Source organism: Corvus cornix, chromosome Z (genome assembly GCF_000738735.6).
Source record: "Corvus cornix cornix isolate S_Up_H32 chromosome Z, ASM73873v5, whole genome shotgun sequence".
Taxonomy (NCBI): domain Eukaryota; kingdom Metazoa; phylum Chordata; class Aves; order Passeriformes; family Corvidae; genus Corvus; species Corvus cornix.
Genome location: NC_046357.1, coordinates 23919535 through 23938282, shown reverse-complemented (window position 1 = coordinate 23938282; position 18748 = coordinate 23919535). Strand labels below are relative to the sequence as shown.

The 18748-nt window shown below is 40.7% G+C and overlaps 1 protein-coding gene across 2 annotated transcripts in view; it reads left to right on the top strand.

Moving 5' to 3' along the window:
• PDE8B (phosphodiesterase 8B) overlaps positions 1–18748 on the top strand; it is a 73536-nt gene that overhangs the window by 3596 nt on the left and 51192 nt on the right. The window lies entirely within an intron of this gene.

The window sequence follows — 18748 nt, the reverse complement described above, 5'->3', positions numbered from 1 at the left end:
TCTCATCTAAGTGTATTAGGGGACGAAACCAATATACTGGTCAAATGGCTGTTAGCACTATTATATATTAAAATAATCTTCCAGTTGTGTAACTGCTCAACCTGCTTAAACCATGTTTCTTGATGTGTCTTCATTTTGTGTTCTAAACTGTTCTTTAGCTGTTTACACAATCAAATATTGCAGTATTTACATTTGACCCTGCCTTTTTACAATGTTTTAAAACTCATCCACACCATGGTATGAAACTAGCACTAAAAGTAATCAACCTGTAATAATTTCAACCCTATTCAGTTCAAATAAATAATAAAATAAAAACCAACCAAACAAAAAATTATCCCATGTCACTTAAAACATATGGCTCATCTAAACCTTACTTTCAAAATCAATTTGATCTGTATTCATTTGGCTTGAGGTCAGTGTTGCAATTTTTTTTTTGTTCTCTTTTCTTCTCCTTTCCTTAATGAAAAGTTCTGAACTGTCCAGAGCATTGAGATGTGTTGGTCCCATCCCACTCACACTGTTTATGAGTAACCATTCAGCAGTTTTGGTGGGTGTATGTGTGTTTATTTCAATCTTGAAAGCTTGGTAACAAGTACTGGCAGGTTGCCTGACAAAGATCTCAAGTGGACTTGTTAAGTGTTAGAAGATGCCTCTGCACCCTGATTTGGAAAAGGACCCACAATTCCTGGTGCCCAGCCATACACTGTGCTATTAAGGTACTTGGGCAGAAGCACTCAATTGAAAAAACAGACACTCCTTCCCTTGTACCCTCCTTAACAAAGCCAAGCAGTATCATGAAAAGAAAGAGTAGTAATATCTCAAACCCTCCATCAGCTTTATATAAAGATACAAGGCATTTAGCTTCCATCACTGAAGCATAACAATGAGATGAGAAGGTGCTGATTGTATAATGGCTGCTTGACCCATTGCTCGGTTATTGCTGGTTCTGAAGTGCAACAGTACCAGCTGTTTAGCAAGAAGTAAACAGTTTTTTGGACACTTCCTTGGGGATTTGAAAAGGTAATAAAATGCTTACCTTATCTACTTTTACATCTTTTAATTATGGCCAAATCTTAAGCAGAAGTTGTGAATAGTTCTGCTTTTCTTGAATATCTTGAGACTTTAGCATTAACGAAACCTTACAACAACAGACAAGTTTCAAAGCTCATGTTGCTAAAATATTAGCTAGATGGAAAAAAGCCTCCAAACAATTTGCAGTCTTCCATTGATTGCTTTATTATATTTTTCTTCTTGAAATTACAAGAACAGCAGGTGTAATCATTTGGTTCTTCTTATGCTGTGTTCTTTGTGGAAGAGAAAGACCTGTTTATGAACCTCTCTTGATCAGTCACGATAGGAATAGGTTTTGACAGTTTTCAGGCTTTTATGTAGCAAAATAATTATTAGAAGCAAAGCTCAGAAATAAGAAAAAATATGGTGGGACAGTATGTCTTACCAGCATTGGTCTGTGTTATGTTCCAAGGTAGAAGTATTGGGACAGATCCTCCAAAATGTCAAGGACCTAGCTTTTAGAATTTCTGGGGGGGGGGGGGGGGGGGGGGGTTGTTTGGGTGGGGTTTGGTTTGTTAGGTTTGGGGGGTTTTTTTTGTTTGTTTTTTGGGTTTGTTTTTTTTTTTTGTTTGGTTTTTTTTTTTATCTGGGGGAATATGTGAAAAGAATGCAGCTGCCAAATACAAAGTGGAGAACACTGAGAAATCCAGTCATGAGAGAGTTGCATCTGGTCCACAGGTCCTGGAGAAATGCAGTCATAAGTATTGCCTTGATTTCCAATGCAGTTGCCTTTCAAGCAGTACCATGTGTAAGAAAACTCCATGTACTTCTTGCACTTCTTGTTTTGTTTGAAGTGTACTATGGTTTAACTGGCTGCTAGTAAGTTCTCTGGCATGTGGAATATACCAGATGTAGTGTAAACTTGGAAAATAAACCTCCCAACTCTGCAACTTGGTGTGATGAAGGTGCATTTCACAACTCAGTAGGACACCTGAGACATAAGACACCTCTTGAACATAGCTGAGGTCTGCAGAGTTGGCATAAAAAAATTGAGCAGGCCAAAAAGTTTTGAAATATGTTACTGTGCAGGACCTTGTTAATTTAGGCTAGCTGTTCTCTGAGAGATGCTGGCCTGAATAGCTCTTACCGTAAAGAAAATTGCTACTATAGAAGTGTTCTTCTCTGACTAAGCCCAGACATCTTAAATGAATACACTAAAAGGACTTTTGCTGCTCTTTATCTGACCTTACCATTCCTCCTTCAAATGATGCAGGTAAACTTCAGCAAGCACTGTAGTTATGCTCTTAAGCAATGCTACACAGAAGAACTGTTATAGAACAGATAAAACCATTTCTTCAGAAAATACTAAACCACCTGGCAAAGAGAAGCCTAGTGAATGACTTTGCATTGAGTCACACAACGTTCTGGACTGCAAAAACTGCTCTGGATGATATGCATTTAAATCGTTAAATATAAAATGAGCACATGTGTGTTCACACACACATATATAGGAAAAGTGAATTGCTGAAAGATTGTAAGAGAACCATGAGCCTCAGTTGTTTCATCATTAGAAGTCAACAGGTCCAGGAGCCTTCTAAGTCCTTAAGTAAAAATTTATTTTGGAACATTGGTTTTCAGTACCCAAAATACCAAGCAGTTTTAAGTAAACTGACCACTAGTAGCATCTGTTTTCCACCCCTTACTTTTGCTATGCACGAGACTGAGGTTTTATCTTCTGAGGAGCTTGGAGTGAATCTCTCAAAACTGTCTTTAGTGTACATGTGTAACTTTTCTAAAAGTGCCTTTAGTGAACACTGTGTGTTCACTATATACCTGTGTGGCTGCTAGAAAATAACATGTGAAGTGCTTTATGATGTAGCAGAGTTTACCTCTTTTTGGTGAGTCTTGTCAAACCCAGGATCATAGCTTAAGGCAATGAACAATCACATTTACTCATGTAAAGACAAAAGTACAGAGCATTGTGAAAAGCAGCCTGTGTGTTTGAAGTGATTGAGGGCACGAGCTTACCATAACAACTTCCACCCGATGATCTCTTGTGTAGTACTGTCTCCCTCTGGCACAGATCAGTAGGTGCATTTCTGGCCCAGTAAGTCACCAGCCTTGCAGGGCAGCAACACAACACCTGGCTGTCCCCTTGCTTCTCTGAGGGCATCTTCTCTGGGGCAATCTCATAGGCCATAAAGTAGAATGAGCTCATTCTGCAGGAGCTTCCACAACTCCCCCAAAACACCGGTGCTTTTGGCTTGTGAAGCTTGAGTCACCTTTGCTTCTATGTGAGGAAGAAGTGCTGTCTAAGGATACATTATTAATTTTGAGTTACGGTGACATTCTGTACAGCTTTTTGGAGGTGGTGTCTACTGCAGGTAACTTTCTTCACTTTAGAGGACCATTAGTCCATTTGCTGGTGAACTTTATTTTTCCCTTTCACTTCAGCCATTTGTGTCAACCACAGCCCCATCCTTCAGCATCCAATTATTTATAAATGTCTTTCTCACCCATGTTGTCAGCTATAAAAGAACAAAATGCATTAGGGACATGCTGTTCCTTTGTATTACCTCTGACTCTTTGAATAGAGAGGTACTCTGGAGAATAGTTTAAAAAAATCCCTGTATATCTCTACCCACTGACTTGGCTATCCAGTGCCAAATATTTCGCATCTTGGATATAGAAAGGGTAGAGTATAGATTTATGCTGAGAAACCCCTCAGCTAAATGGTGCTACTTCAGAAACTGTCTCAATATTAAACTCTTAATAATGTGAGTTATTCCCTTTGAAAATGCAGATCTAATTTTGATGTAGATTTACAATTCATTGACCTTTTGCCCTGGATTCAGACTGCATCCGAAGAGGCAGCTTTAGTTCGAAAAGTATGGGAAAACTGGACCAACACAGTTGGTTTCATAGCATGAAAGAGTGGAGCAGGAATTGCAAAGATCTGGGCCACCTGGACTCCAGCACGCAGAATTCACAGACAATGCAGCCAAGTGTGAACATGCGTATAGATATTATTAAACCACATTTAAATAAGAATTCCGATGGAACAACGGCTAATTGAGAGACTCTGCATCAGTAGGGTCAGTAATGTCCACTGCTGAAATGGGAAAAATGGAGTTTTGAAGCAATATAGGTATTAAAAATCAAGCTATTCAACGTCTGTTTGTAAGCCTAGGAGAAACTGCTCACAGCCAGTTTGCATATAGAACTATAGCCTGTTAGATTTAATTCAAATCCGTATGTTTATATTTGGAGGAGTGAGGTCTGATTCCTATCTTGTTATATGCTTGTTTTCATCAGATAGTGATATAGTTACAGGTGGTATACTTGTCAGTGCTGTAAAAAAAAAATCAGTGTAATTGAATGTGGAATTAGATATGAGGTCTCTGGTGTTAGCTTGGTCTCTGGTGTTACCTTTGCTCTTAGGTCAGCATCTTGCCACAGGGACAGTGAGAGAGGCTTTCCTCTTCCCCTGTCACAGATTTGGAAGGATGTCTGAGGGCACTGTGAACTTGAATGTTGTCCGTGGTCATTGTTCTCCTGCAGTTATCGTGTCCATTATGAAATGCAATTTATGAAGCCATTGTGCTAGCCAGAAAACCAAGAAATCTCTTTTAGAAAAGGAGAGAGAAAATGAGGCTTTAGCTTTTTGTGTGTGTTCTTTTCCAAAGTTTATCAAATTTCTTCTGAGCCCCCAGGACAGGCATTAATGTGATGGTTAGGGTGTTTTTTGGAGAGATACCCAAGCTCAAGTCTCTGTTTTGGAAGAGTCTAAAGAAGTTCTCCCATGTGAGTACCCTTCTTCCTGGACTGTTGGCTATTGTGGGTTTCTTTTTCTCTTGCTTCTAAGACTGCTTCCCTGAAATCATGCATTCTGAAGAGTTCCTGCCTGAATTGCTACTTCCTCTTTGTTGCAAAGACAAATCTTTCTTAAACAGCTGTTTAATTATATTGTGAAAAAACACAAGCTTTCAGAAAAGGTGGTTATATTACATTTCAGAATAAAGCCATTCACATGTGTTAAATGGTTAGTGCTGTGTTAATGTTCAAAGCAGCGCTGTGACTCATGGAAGAAGTCAGTAACTGCCATGTCAAACATCTTGCCATGGCCTTGTTCCAGGCTGCTTCATTTTACCTCAAATTGCAATGTGAGGGAGACCAGGATAGCAAGACAAAAAAGTTAAGATTTCTTTCATTCTCATGGACATGGTGTGCTGGTCTGCAGCTGCTGGACAGCACTCCCTCCACATGGAGCTCTGGATGGCAGCCACAGTGTGCTGGTGGAAACCTGGGAAATCTTTGGCTACCTTTATTCTAAAGGTTTGTGCAGACATCAAAAAGGTCAGCTGGAGTACTATGACAGTGTGGTGGCTGGTTAGAGAAGAGATGGATGAAGTGAAGATCTGAGATGGGCTAAGCAGGTGAGGCATCATTGTTCAAGTGGGAAAAAAAGTGATCAATCTAGCCTAAGCTGGGGTGGTTGTGGATGGGTCATATGTTATGGGCTGGGGGAGGTCAGGGCAGAGACATGCCAAAGGGAGTGGGGCTTAAGGGGCATATGGGTGGAGAGATGTTTTGGCAGGAAATAAAAGGTCTTGTCTTGGTGGCACAAGATGTCTTTGACACTTGGGAGTCTTGAGGAGATGCGATTCCCAGTCTAGTGATTTCTGTCCAAGTCTTAGAGCTGTACATCAAAAAAGTGTCTTACCGCTCAGTACTGCTGCAACAGGAATTGCCTCGATGGTGTTCTGTGTACAAAGTTTTAGTAATGTATCCACTACTGCCTAAAGTCACTTGATAGTCTGTGCTTGTCTCTGTTTTATTAACGCGCCCATCACAGTAGCAGAGGACTCCTTCTACATCTTATAATTGAACATTTGAAAGCAAGAGAAAAGTATCTAATATTTGTCTAGACAAATTGAAGATTGTTACAGTGGGGAAACTGTAATACATGTATCAGATAACGAGGCCCGTGGAAAAGAAATATGTATGGACCAATTCTTGCTAGATGTTTCAGAGATGCTTATTTCTCCAGCCGCATGGCCGGAGCTCTGCCGAGGAACTGCTCAATCACAGGACCCGAGGGTCCTTGACCGCGCAGGGGAACACAAAACAACCAGTGAGGAATGAGGCTGACCAGGGGCTCGGGAAACCCAGTGTCTCCCCTCCACAGCCCCTCTCCCAGGACCACATGGTGGGGGGAAAGGGACCCCGACATTTCACCCGTTTATTTTTAACAAAAAGAGATTTAAGACTTAAAATTGAAAACAACTGGATAAACATGAGAGAACAAGAACAGTTTCAAAACAAAACAAGCCACCCTCCTGAGTCTTTAAATGTCCAAACAGATTCTTCAGAACATCTTAAGGCTGACAGAAGGGAGACAGGATTCTCCGGGCATGCTTTGTGGGGAAACTGAGGCAGGAGAGGGTTTATTCCATTTGTACCTGTTGGAACTCTAAACAACAATAGTTAATTTCTTCCTTCCCCCTCTTCATCCCCCACTCAGCATTGGAAAGGGATTTTTGGGGAAACAATTGGCAAAGGTATGGTTTTATGAGGGAAACCATGGATGAAAAAACGGATTGGGAATACACTGGGGGTAATAGGACACAGGATGAAAGGGAAAGGTGGGATTAGGAAAGGGAGACTGTAGGGGGGCCATAATGGATATATTGTCTAACATGACTACAATTTTTAGCATACATACTGCCTTTCACAGAAACTCCATCAGTCCCAGTGACCTCTGCCCCTTGTAACCCTTTTCTACCTTGCACAATTTTGAACTCTACTATTTCTCTATCTCCTAAACTTGGGATGTATTTTTCAAGGTTATTCTTTTTAATTGCAGTTCTAGGAACGAATATGTCTTCTTGGTTGTCACATCTTGTTATAAAACCATAATTTTGTTTAACATTATACCATTTTACTATTCCTAAAACCTTAGCTATGATGATTTTTTCCTTTTTCCAACTGGCTGCTGTTTTCTGTCTCACTGCGTTTTTGCTTTCTCTTTCGCTTTTGCTCGCTCCCGTGTTGGAACTGCCAGGGTTGTCAGTGCTGCTGGGGCCATGGGGGTTGCTCGTGCCTGCGCGCTCTTCCCGGGGTCGCATTCGGGGCCACGCGGGCTGGGCCAGGCTGCACCGCTCAGCTCCCCGTGTGCCAGTGCCTCTGCTCTCAGCTGCGCTGCGCTGCCTGGCACTGCACCCATATCTCAGCCAGGCCCCAGAGCAACGACCCCCCTGTGCCCTGTTCCAGCATGCATTTTGGCTAGGTGCAGCTCCGCTCCACCGCCACCGCCACCCAAGCGCTGCTCCTCTCACGGGGCTTGCTCCACCACGCGCTGCGCGGGGCCGGGCGGGCACCACTGGGTCGCGCCGCTCCCGCCGTGCCCTGCTCTGCTACCGACACTGCAGCTCGCATCGCTCTGCCCAGCGCGCGGGAACTGCCTCGCTGCTGCTTGGAGAGTGCTCGGTGCATGTGGCCTGGGTCTCACGGGCTCTGAGGCACGCTTCCCTCCACCAAGACACAGCTGACATTGCTCAACAGTCTCGGTAATTAAATAATATTCACGAAAGTATTCTTCCATCGGCATATATTTTGACTCAGAAATTTACTGTGTCCAGTCTTCCAAAAGTCTTCAATAAGACTTAAATCCCAAGAAACGTAGAAAAAGTTCTTAAACAACCATGAAAGAAAATGTTTCAGTTCCTTTTGAGCTTGAATTAAGCTAAAATTTACAAATCATTGTTCAAGAATCTTCTCAAGTTTAAGATAAATGTCCATATGCGGCTCGGAGAGCCAAGAGTCCTTCCACGGTTCCTCCATAGTTTAGAGATGGAACAGCAAAACAAGAACAAGAAGAGAAATCCAGAGTTTACTCACAAATCAGTCGCTGTAGGGATTGGGGATCGTTCGACTCGCAATTCTCCACCATTTTTTACAGTGGGGAAACTGCAACATGATATATCAGGTAACGAGGCCTGTGGAAAAGAAATATGTATGGACCGATTTTTGACAGATGTTTCAGAGATGTTTATTTCTCCAGCCGCATGGCTGGGGCTCTGCTGAGGAACTGAGGCAATCACGGGACCTGAGGGTCCTTGCCCACGCAGGGGAACACAAAACAACTAATGGGGAATGAGGCTGACCAGGGGCAGGGAAACCCCATGCCTCCCCTCCAGGGCCCCTCTCCCAGGGCTACATGGCAGGGGGAGGGCCCCAACAGAAGATCACTAACCACCTGTTTTCTGGAGAAAGCTTTGACAAAAGAGAGGCAGAGGTATTCTCCCCAAAACCAAAATTACAACAAAATAACACCAAAGCAAAACAAGTAACCACTAAGAATCCAAATTGTTCTAATATGGAGATATTACTAGTATAACTGGTTTTGGTACAACTTCTGTGATAACTTTGTTGAATGGCAGCATGCACTCCTGCATTGCCATCCCAATTAGAATATTGCCAGGAGAGGACCCATATGGTATGTTAGCTCTGTGAGTCTGGTGCATGGGCATCGTTTAATGTTAATGGTAGTTTTTTCTTTCAAATGCAGCTTCATATAAATGTTGTCATTTTATTTGGTGCAACAGTTTCTTTGATACATTCTGGCATTTTTTTCATTTCAGTGTGACAGAGCTTTTACTACTCTAGTCCTTCAGGTGAACTTGGACTGAGCAACAGAACTGGGGTTTTTTTTCTTACACCATTAGTCGGTTAAAAACTATGTGTTTGATAGATATTATTTAAGGCTCACATTCAAGACAAGAGTTGTGCAAGTCTTAAAGATAATATATTTAAAATGTCATAATTTTAAGTTAGATTCTGTGCTTCCTGGTGTTAGAGATATCAGTCTTTTTCTTTCAGGTTTAGGAAAGTGGAATATAAAATTATCAATAACAGAAAAACTAGTGGGACTGATGAGTATTACACTCAACCAGAATGACTGTTTGCAGATACACATTAAATAGAACAGATGATGCACATACAGATCTCTTCTGCCCCTCTGGCATTTTAGTGGCTTAGAGACTATAACCATACAGTTCAAAGAGTTCAGTAATGAACTATCTTCAAAGAAGGGAATCTTTTTCATGGGTTCCACTGCATTTATACAAGGGGCTATTTTTAGATGAAGGGTTTTTTTGCCCCTTTGCAGCTATAAGACATCTGTGACCTCACCTTTAAATCTGCTGTGCTGGAAGTAACTCCTTTAAGGCCATCCTTTCATGTTTGCTTTATTGTTATTTTTCATTTGGTTGCAAATATTTCCAGATCTGTAGACAGTTTAAAACTGAAAAGGACTCTGTATTTTTTTAGCTCACATGTAAAGTCTTGTCAGAGAATACTGTTTTCCTGTATGGTTGATGCAGATGGTTGCCCATCAAAGGATGACCCTTAATCACCTGAATTTTCTGTGTATCAGTTCCTATCATTGAAGAAATAGAAGCATTTTATTTCAAAATCTAATGAACGATCTTAAAATGCAAAACAGTGTTTAATGATACAACAATAAAAACTTGGTATGATTTTGCACTTCTGGCCCCAGTGCAGAAATGGGAAATGCATACATGTAGCCCAGTAGTCCAAATTCAGCAGTCACCACTCCATATGTTAGAATGAAAATCTTGCATCTGGAAGGACTCCACTGACATCAGTGAGATGAAGACCTGACTTTTTTTAGATAGGCAATGGGCAAAAGGCTATTCAAATTTTCTGAAAATTTTCCCATGTTTTATTTTTAATTCAATAGAAATAAGTGACTGGGCCTTGATACATTCTCTTGTCATTAGGGGGCTAAAAGGGATCAAAACAACCCCTGCACAGCCCTTGACTATTTTAGCTGTACTTGGGCTGGGCAGTGCTGCTCTTCCAAATGGCTTGTTCCTAACTGTCCCTGATAACTGTTCAACATTTCTTGATTGCTGAAGGAGGTAGTGGCAGGGCATCAGTGCAACATACAAGATTTGCATCACTTGGAGATGTCAGCAGTGCTTCTTGCCACCACACCCTTTGGTTCATCTGCCACCCATCCTGTCCCAGGATTTTTATTTTTCACCTGTTCTTTCAGCATAGGATCACTGAGGAAGTGATCACATAGGAAGAGGATAGTCTGCCTTCTGTGAAAAATGGGAGATTCTTTTGTATGTTTGTACATGTACTTGCTGTATTCTTATCTGCAGGTTGGGCGAGCCATCTGCTGGCATCTTTCCTCCAGTTTTGGTTGGTTTTATTGCCAAAATAAATTTTATTTATTTTATTCCCCCTCTCCTTGCCCTTTTGAACAGTTGCAGAGGTATTTCCTTTACTGAAAATGGAATAAAAACAGGATATATTTGAATGTGTGGATTTCTTGGTACTTTTGGGTCACAGTTCACAGCCTGCTTCTACCAGCTGCTAAATATCTTCAATCATTCTTCCTCACTCTGAAGTAGAGCTGTTCTTTGTCTATTCCAAGTATTATCTAAACTGATTAGTATCTGACAATGTACATATATCTTCTTTTCTACTACCAGCATGCATGCCATGGACAGGAAAAATAATGGCATAAATGTGAGACACAAAAAGTACCTTCATGCTGCCTATCACAGGATTAAGCGTAAAACAGGGAAGAGCCTTCTGCGCATCTTCTCTAACCTCCTTCCAAACTTCTCCTGCTTGCCCGCTCAAAAATTCACTTGGCAACTGAGTTGTATGCTAATGGGAAGTCAGTGAGAACTGGATTCTCTGTTTATTTGAAAATTTCACTTCAACAAGGGAAATATTTCAAGGACAAAATTCTGGAAAAATGTTTCACATAAATCAGAAGTCAATATAGTCAATTTGAGATTGTGGTTATCTTTTGATAAAAATCATCACCTGATTTACTGCTTCTTCAAAAGGCTTTATTTCTAATACATTAATATCTTCTATTAGCTGGGAGGATCCAGCTGAAAAATTTTTCACTGTCTGGTATTGCTAACTTCACTTCATGCTGCAGTGCGGAGGTCCAAAGGCATGTTACCATAGAGATACCCACAGTAGTTTTAAACCAACTTTAGGTTACTGAAGCTTGAGTGCTAATGATTACTGCAACATCAGCTGTGGAATGCACGCTGTCAGGCTGGATATATGCTTCAGCAGCTGATTGCATTGACTAGCCCTAACTACAGCCCAACAGTACTCCTTTCTGAAGTTGGAAGCATAGGACTGAGACCTTACAGCTCTTCTGAGACACAGCCACTCTCATACTAGGGGACCTGACCAGGTGCATAAGCACCTCAGTTGTGCCACTATTATTAGGGAGAAGTAGGTGGCCTTTAACGACTAGATCAGATCTACGGAGGCCCAGTGTCTCCCCAGGTGGAATTGCAGTGCTTGCTGCTTTTCCTCATTTGGTAACTGACATGTTTTTTTACTTTTTGTGATGATGTATTTCACATTTTGGGCAGAGGTTGCACTGTTAGATCAATATTCAGGGTGAAAAATAAAATGAGTGATTATTTACTCATCTCACCATCAGCCATAACATCTTCCATGTAGTTACAGATTTGCTCCACTGTGTTTAATGCTTTCAGATGTGTTCAGTGAGCACGTATGGAAATGGAAGTTTAATCCCTTTTGAAGAAAAAGATGAAGTGGAGCACTAAGGTGAAGAACTTAGCAAAAAATCTTTAAATAAATATGGTTTCTGATTTGGTTTCCTTCTGATCCCAAATCAGTCAACAGAAACTAGGCAAGGTGGATGAGTAGGCTGTTGCTGGTTCTGTTGTCATTATCTTTCTTTCTGTGGAGAACCTAGTCATATGAGGAAGCACATGAACGAAATGAAATGCTTTCCTGATACTGCTGGCAGCAATAGAAAGGTCAAATGTATGACAGTGGGTCATGTATGTTCTGCTGTGCATACAAATTCATGAAGACTACTGTGCTGCTTCATGCTGTACACATTTCAGTGAGAAGTAATAATCTCAGGCAGAAACACCTGCAAGTCTACCTGTCAGGAGCAACATAGACAATCATTAAACCAAGCCACCTTAAATAAGATGGGCACTCTTGAAGCTGTTTAATTTTCTCAGAATGTCTGTAAAGTAGTAGTAAAGCATGCTTATAAATCCTTTCAAAGTAGAGTGTATATATTCTTCACTAATCTTCCAAGGATAATAGAGTAATTTGTGGTGGGTACCAGTGAAATTACTGTGTTCATAGTATAATCTAGTTACTTGAACCTGTGTAAACACTGTGCAAACCTGTGTCTAAACCTGTGTAAAGTGCTTTACTACTACTTTACAGACTGATTCTGAGGCCTCCCCAGAAAACACTGGCTGCAGAGACAGTTTCTGCTTTGGGATGAGGATTCCTGCAACACTGCAGAGGTTGTCTCAGTGTGACCAAATGGGAGCAAACTCCCTTGGCTGGAAGGGTAGTTTCCAACACACTCCCAAGAAAAATGGGAACTGTGCCTATGCTTGCTTTTAGTTTGCCTTTGTAAACTTCCAATTATGTATTTCTTAGCTTACTCACGGTAAATGTTTTGAGGCAGTCATATTGTGAGTGCGGTAAGAGTGACTGAATAATTTAAAAATACCTCTGCATACATCATGATTGAAATTAAAATACAAAATTAGAGAGTGACTTCTTTTAATTTTTTATTTTTAATGGCAAAGTGTATTTTTGGGGGCTGTTTTAATGAAGTGAAATGTAAAAAACCAAACAGTTAATGCACATGTATTTCATTGAAGCTTTTATGGGACAAACTGTATCTGCAAATATATGTGTGACTCTACTGTAAGCTGCAAGAGGAATTGAAACTCAAGAAACTTCTAAAACATGAAATATTAAGCATAAGCCAGCACTTCAGACTTTTATGGGGAAATGGCATTTTCTCAGCATTTTGTTTGTATTCAGTATATTTTTTTAAAAAAATTGATGCTGAAATGGGTCAGCAGTGCTGGCTTCTATAAAATCCCAATAATTGTCATCACTAGCAAAATGACTTCTCACCTTCTTTCTCATCTTACTGCTGACTTTTATGGAGGCTTTTTTCCTGAGACCTCCACTTGTCTTTTAGAGTACACAAGGCAAACCCCAATCTCAGAACAGATCTCTCTGCCTGGTAAGTCCACCATGCTGACTGTAAAATTGCCTTTAAGTCTATCAGAGCTGTTGTCTTTGACCTACTGCAGATTCATACCTACTGCAGTGGTGTGTCAATGCTGCTTGTTTTTCAGAGTACACAAGGCAAATTCCCATTTCAGAACAGATCTCTCTCCATGGTAAGTCCACCATGCTGACTGTAAAATTGCCTTTAAGACTATCAGAGCTGTTGTCTCAGACCTACTGTGGATTCAGGGTATGTTGATTCATACCAGCTTTGAAAATATGACTGTATCTACCTAGAGAACTTAAAAATGGCTTTGCTTTATTTTTAATGAAAGTTTTCTGAATAATCTGTATCTTTTACATGGCAGTCTCTATGAAAAACAAAATGACTGCAAATTACAGAATGTGTCAGACTGTGCCATGCTTCTCAGCTATATATAAAAAAGGAGGTAGTGTTCCGTGGTGCACATAGCATGAGCTCCCAGCAAGAGTACAAAAATAAGTAAAAGAGTGATTTTGGGAGGATTAATAAGTTAAAAATTACTTCTGTGTATTTTGGAAATGTCTAAGGCCTTCAGTAGGGAATGGATGTGGCAGGTGTCACATGTGCTTACACTTGGTCTGGTACATATTATCTTGTGTCGACCCTTCTCAGAGATACGATGTTAGTTTGGTGGCTTGATATGACCCTGTGCAGCTGTTATGTCTTCGCAATCCTGACCTTCATTGAAGCCTGACTTAGCAAAATATTTAAGGGCACGAGTAGAACCATCCAGCTTGACTGGAAAAACCAGAGCACTGGTTTGACTTAATATTTTTGCAGGGTCATCGCACTCAGAAGAAGTCTAAAACAGCCTTGGGGTGGTTATGACCTGTGTCTGGCGGCAAAATATGGAGCAGTTGGTTTGTTCCATGCTATCGAGGTCTAAAACGGAAAAGTGGGATTTCTCGAAGAAGTGCATATGTGAAAATTCATTGTTTTATTAATTTTACGTGGATCTGAAGACTTGAGGTATAAAATCTGTAAGGAGTAGTAGTAATATATTTGCAGTGCCATAACTGAAGGGCTATGGGGTGCTCTTGTGTTAGTCATTGTGAGGATCCAGCAATCTGCATTACCACTTCATCGCAGGATTTCTGCAGTTGGGACCAGTGAGCAAATCAGAGTGTTCTATGTGTGCCCAGAAATGAACTCTTTATGTTTCTTGACTATAACAATTACAGACATTTTATTACAGAGGAGGAGGCCTCCCAGCCCAACATTTCTTATTTGCTTTTGGGAAAGCATTTTATCTTCAGCAGTAACTTGCTGTGTAAAGTAAAATGTAATTTCTGGACTCTAGGGTCAGAGAGCTGGCCCTTGCAATTGTCGGAAGCCACCTCCTGTATCTCCTTTGGTTTCATCAAAGCCTTCAAAAAGTTTACTTCTGATCTTCTCTGATTTTCTGATGGGACTCCTAAGCTGCCATCTCTGCTTTTTCTGTTGCATTCAGCTAAAAAGCTTCTAACCAATAGCAACATAACTCTTTGTATTGTTTGAATTTCACCTCATTACTATGACTCCTGCAGTCAAGGTTCTCTGCTACCCTACCTACATTGCAGTTGTTCTTTTTCCTCCAGTTTTTTTAATAGCTTTGCCTGTGGCATTCCAGCAAGCCCTTTTCAGCAGTCTTGAACAGGGCAGGTTTATTAAATTTCCTTTCTCTCAAAAACCACATTTATGATTTTATATGTTTTTGTATTTTGATATACTTTTATAAATATGGTTTTATCTGCACTCATTTTAGAGTGACCCCATACATTTTATGAAATGATATTGAATTGCATTTTCTGTTCAATGTAACTCAATGTTTTTGTTCTTCCATAGAACTCTGTCACGGAGTGACACATGAGCACCGCATGAGCAGCCTGAATGCCCAGATCACTTTACCTGCTCTCTTGGCAGCTCATTTCACCCAGTTTATGCCAATCAAATATTCTTAACTTCTTTGAAAACTGAATGGTACCCAATAAGAAACTTACAGAAGTTACTGTTTCCTGTCTTGTGACATGCACTTGTAATAAGTGCAATATTAACAGGAAATACAACGTATTTCCCTGCAGACTCCATCCAAAAACGGCTGTAAAATAAAGAGATATGTGAGAGAGATATATAACAGAAAACTCAGCAATATACTTTACTGTTGTAATCTCATGGACTGTAGTCTAACAGTGTGAATAATTTACACATAAGCAGTTATTCATTAGAGTTGTACATGATACAGGGTCTAATCCACTGAAGACATCATGTCTTATAAAATCTGTGTTGGTGAAAATGTTTGTCTATGAAATGAAACTAAAATATTTTATGGCTTTCAGAGATTGGATTTCTTAATAAGGGTGGTTGGGAAGTGTCAGGCTTTTAGTGCCCATGTGATCTCTTGGAGAGGAATTTAATACTCTTCCACAATTCATGATATGTATACAGTTCCTGTTGCTTAATAAGGGCTTAATTCAGTGAAATCCTGAACATTTGGGCTATGCTGCCTTTAACTGTAGAAAAAGCCCTTTTTGTCTCCAGAAATATTGCTCATAAAATAGAATAAAACAATTGCTGAGCGGAGTTCACCTTCTGCAATATAAGGTGCATTGAAACTAGTCAATTGCAACTCTTCTTTGGGGAGAGAAAGTTTGGCAGTTAACACTGCACACAGCAGGCAGAACTTCTGCTTTTAATTCTTAAGGGTGGAAGTTCATGCTGTGCATGTGCAGAAGCCATGGGAGAAGATTGATTGCCAAGATATTTGCAAGAGGGTTGTGCTTCACTGTCTGTGGAGAATATAACAGTGCAATTTTTTTATCTTCTCACTAATGTGTTGGTAGGAAGTTGCATAATTACAGCCTAATGATGGGCAATTCCAATGGTGGACAAAAATTACTATATTGTGTTCAAAGAGATGTCAGTACATAAAAACTGGAGTAGCAGTAAGAGGTCTCTGTAGAACATTTGCGTGACTTTTGTAATGCTGGGTCTGAACTGTGGCACTTAATTTGATGGTGCTTCTCCTTGGTAAGGCTGGAACAAAATGTCCAAAAAAAACCTTTTTCCAGAAAGCTTTTAATTTCAAACACACACACTGTGTAAGTAGATGAGTAATACCAAAACTGTTATTGCTTATTGCATAAGTAATAATTCGCACTGATGCAGCAGACCAGGTGAAGGTCTATGGTATGCCTTCTCTCCATGCTTTCGCAGAGCTTATTTGGATTGCAACTGTATGCAAAAGTTAAATCCTAAAATCAGATGCTGATCCTACCTGAATTTACATGAATGGAATAATGGCAGTGAAATTTTCATGATTGCATTCAAGTTTGTAAGACTGAGTAACTAAGTTTCATCAGAGCATTTCTTGCTCCTGCAAGGTATGGATTCCTCAGGTACATCTAACACCTGCTGCTCTGTTCCTCTGAGTCAGCGCTTCCCCTTTCTCCCCACTTCATGTATGTAATTTATACCTACCTTGTATAAATACTCCTTCTACTCTTCCTCACTCTTCATGTCTATTTGGGTAGAGCTTATAGGATCAGTCAGCCCATGTGCCCTATTATAAAAGTGACAGGTGATCTTTGTCTTTGAGAACTGTAAAATAAGTCAGACAAGCTTTGTAAACACTTTAGTCTTGAATGACAGAACACAGAGGGTGGAAATGCTGGGTTTGGGTAATGTCTATGTGGCTTAGTTTGATGAGTCACAAGTGGGCAAGGCACTGTGCATATCCCAGAAGGTGATATGTGGATATCAGTCTTGGAGTATTTGAGATATGACCGCTGCTCTCTGGATTAGCTGCAATGGCTTTGTCTAAACTAAAATAGAAACTTGAGCTGAATTAAATGTAATCATGAATTATTCAGTCAGCATGAGAGCCTTGAAACTGTTTATTTTGATGAGAATTTGGCTTTGATTTTCATTGTCTGGACAATTTTTAGTGTGAGACATGGCACAGACTTTCATGTTGATAATTTGTAGTTTCACAATAACAGACTGTTAAGCTGGAGGCTTTGTTACAGGAGACAGCATCACTTGTGATACTTGAGATGGTAGGGTCTGGTCTGGGAATAATTCTATTTGTGCGTTTCTACCTAAAGGATCAATGGCAAAATAGTTAATTTTGACACATATTTAAATGCTATTTTTGGATTTTAAGATCAATGTTAGACTGTAATGGGAAAAGTGTCCATAAGTGTCTGTTATCCTGAAAACTTGGGAAGATTTAATTTTTGTTTTATTGGTGTTTGTACTGTGTATTTGCAGTTTGGACTGTTGTTGGGTTTTGTATTTTGGGGTTTGGGGATTTTTTCGATAGAGTTCCTAGGCATAATTCTAAGACATATCTTGTGGATGCTAAAGTTTTAATGAAAAGACAAACTAGTTGTTTTCAGTTGCCTTTTCCCAAACTCAACAGTCAAGACAGAAGTGCTGCAAAACAAACACTGTTTGACAAAGTGAAGGAGCAGGGAGGAGAGAACATCATGTTTTCAAAGGATGTATACCTGTCCTTTATGTAAAATATCATGTTCTTTACTGGAGTTTATTTTGGTATTTTTGTAAAATGTAGATCAAAGTTCAATGCTGAGGTTTTTTTCTAACTGCAAGACAATTCAGAAAACTTCAGTAAATGACTCACTCTCATCAGAACATGCTGGTTCTGGGTTTTGTTGGGGTTTTTTTGTCTTTTTTTTTCTTTGTTACAGCAAGAGGAATATATTGTTTTATAGAGGTTATAGTCTGAGATAGTATGTAGGTGGCTTTCAGGAGCTGGCAAAAGAAGATAGGAACAGACCTCTTTGAACCAGGAAAAAAATCCTTCCAGCAATGCCCACCAAGAGAAGAAGTAAGAGGAGGTAATACAAAGCCAAAGCTCTAATGGTGACGTCCATCATGCATCTCTGGAAAAGCAGCCTGGTAACCACTGCAGCCTGGGGTTGATGTTGAAAGCTAGCAGTATCTACAGTGGGTAGTGATGGAGAAGTGGTAGAACAAAGCCACAGGTGTTGGTTTTGTACGGCCTGGCTTTTGGTAGCAGGGGGCCACCGAGGTGGCTTCTGTGAGAAGCTGCTGAAGTTTCCACTGTGTCCAGCAGAGCCAATCCCTGATGGCTCTGAAGATGGACATGGTGCTGGCCAAGGCTGGGCCAATTAGAGATATTGGTAACACCTCTGTGATAACATATTTAAGAAGAAATAAAAACCAAAGTGGGACACAGTTTTTCCTAGAGAAGAGGAGGATTTGAGAACATGTGAGGGAAACAACATGGAGACACCAAGGTCAGTGGAGAAGGAGGGGGGGAGGTGCTCCAGGCAGCAGAGCCGAGGTTCCTCTGCAGGCCGTGGTGCAGACCATGGTGCAGCAGCTGTGCCCCTGCAGCCCATGGGGATCCACAGGGGATGCAGAGATCCACCTGCAGCCCATGGGCGAGGTGCCCCTGCCAGAGTGGGTGGATGTCTGGAGGAGGCTGTGATCCAGTGGGAGACCCAGTGGAGAGAGGGGGCCCTTGCTTCCAGGCCAGAGCAGCCTGTCCTTGGAGAACTGCACCCCGTGGAAGAGTGACCCATGCCACAGCAGTTTTGGGAGGACTGTTTGCCCATGGGAGGAACTCCCGTTGCA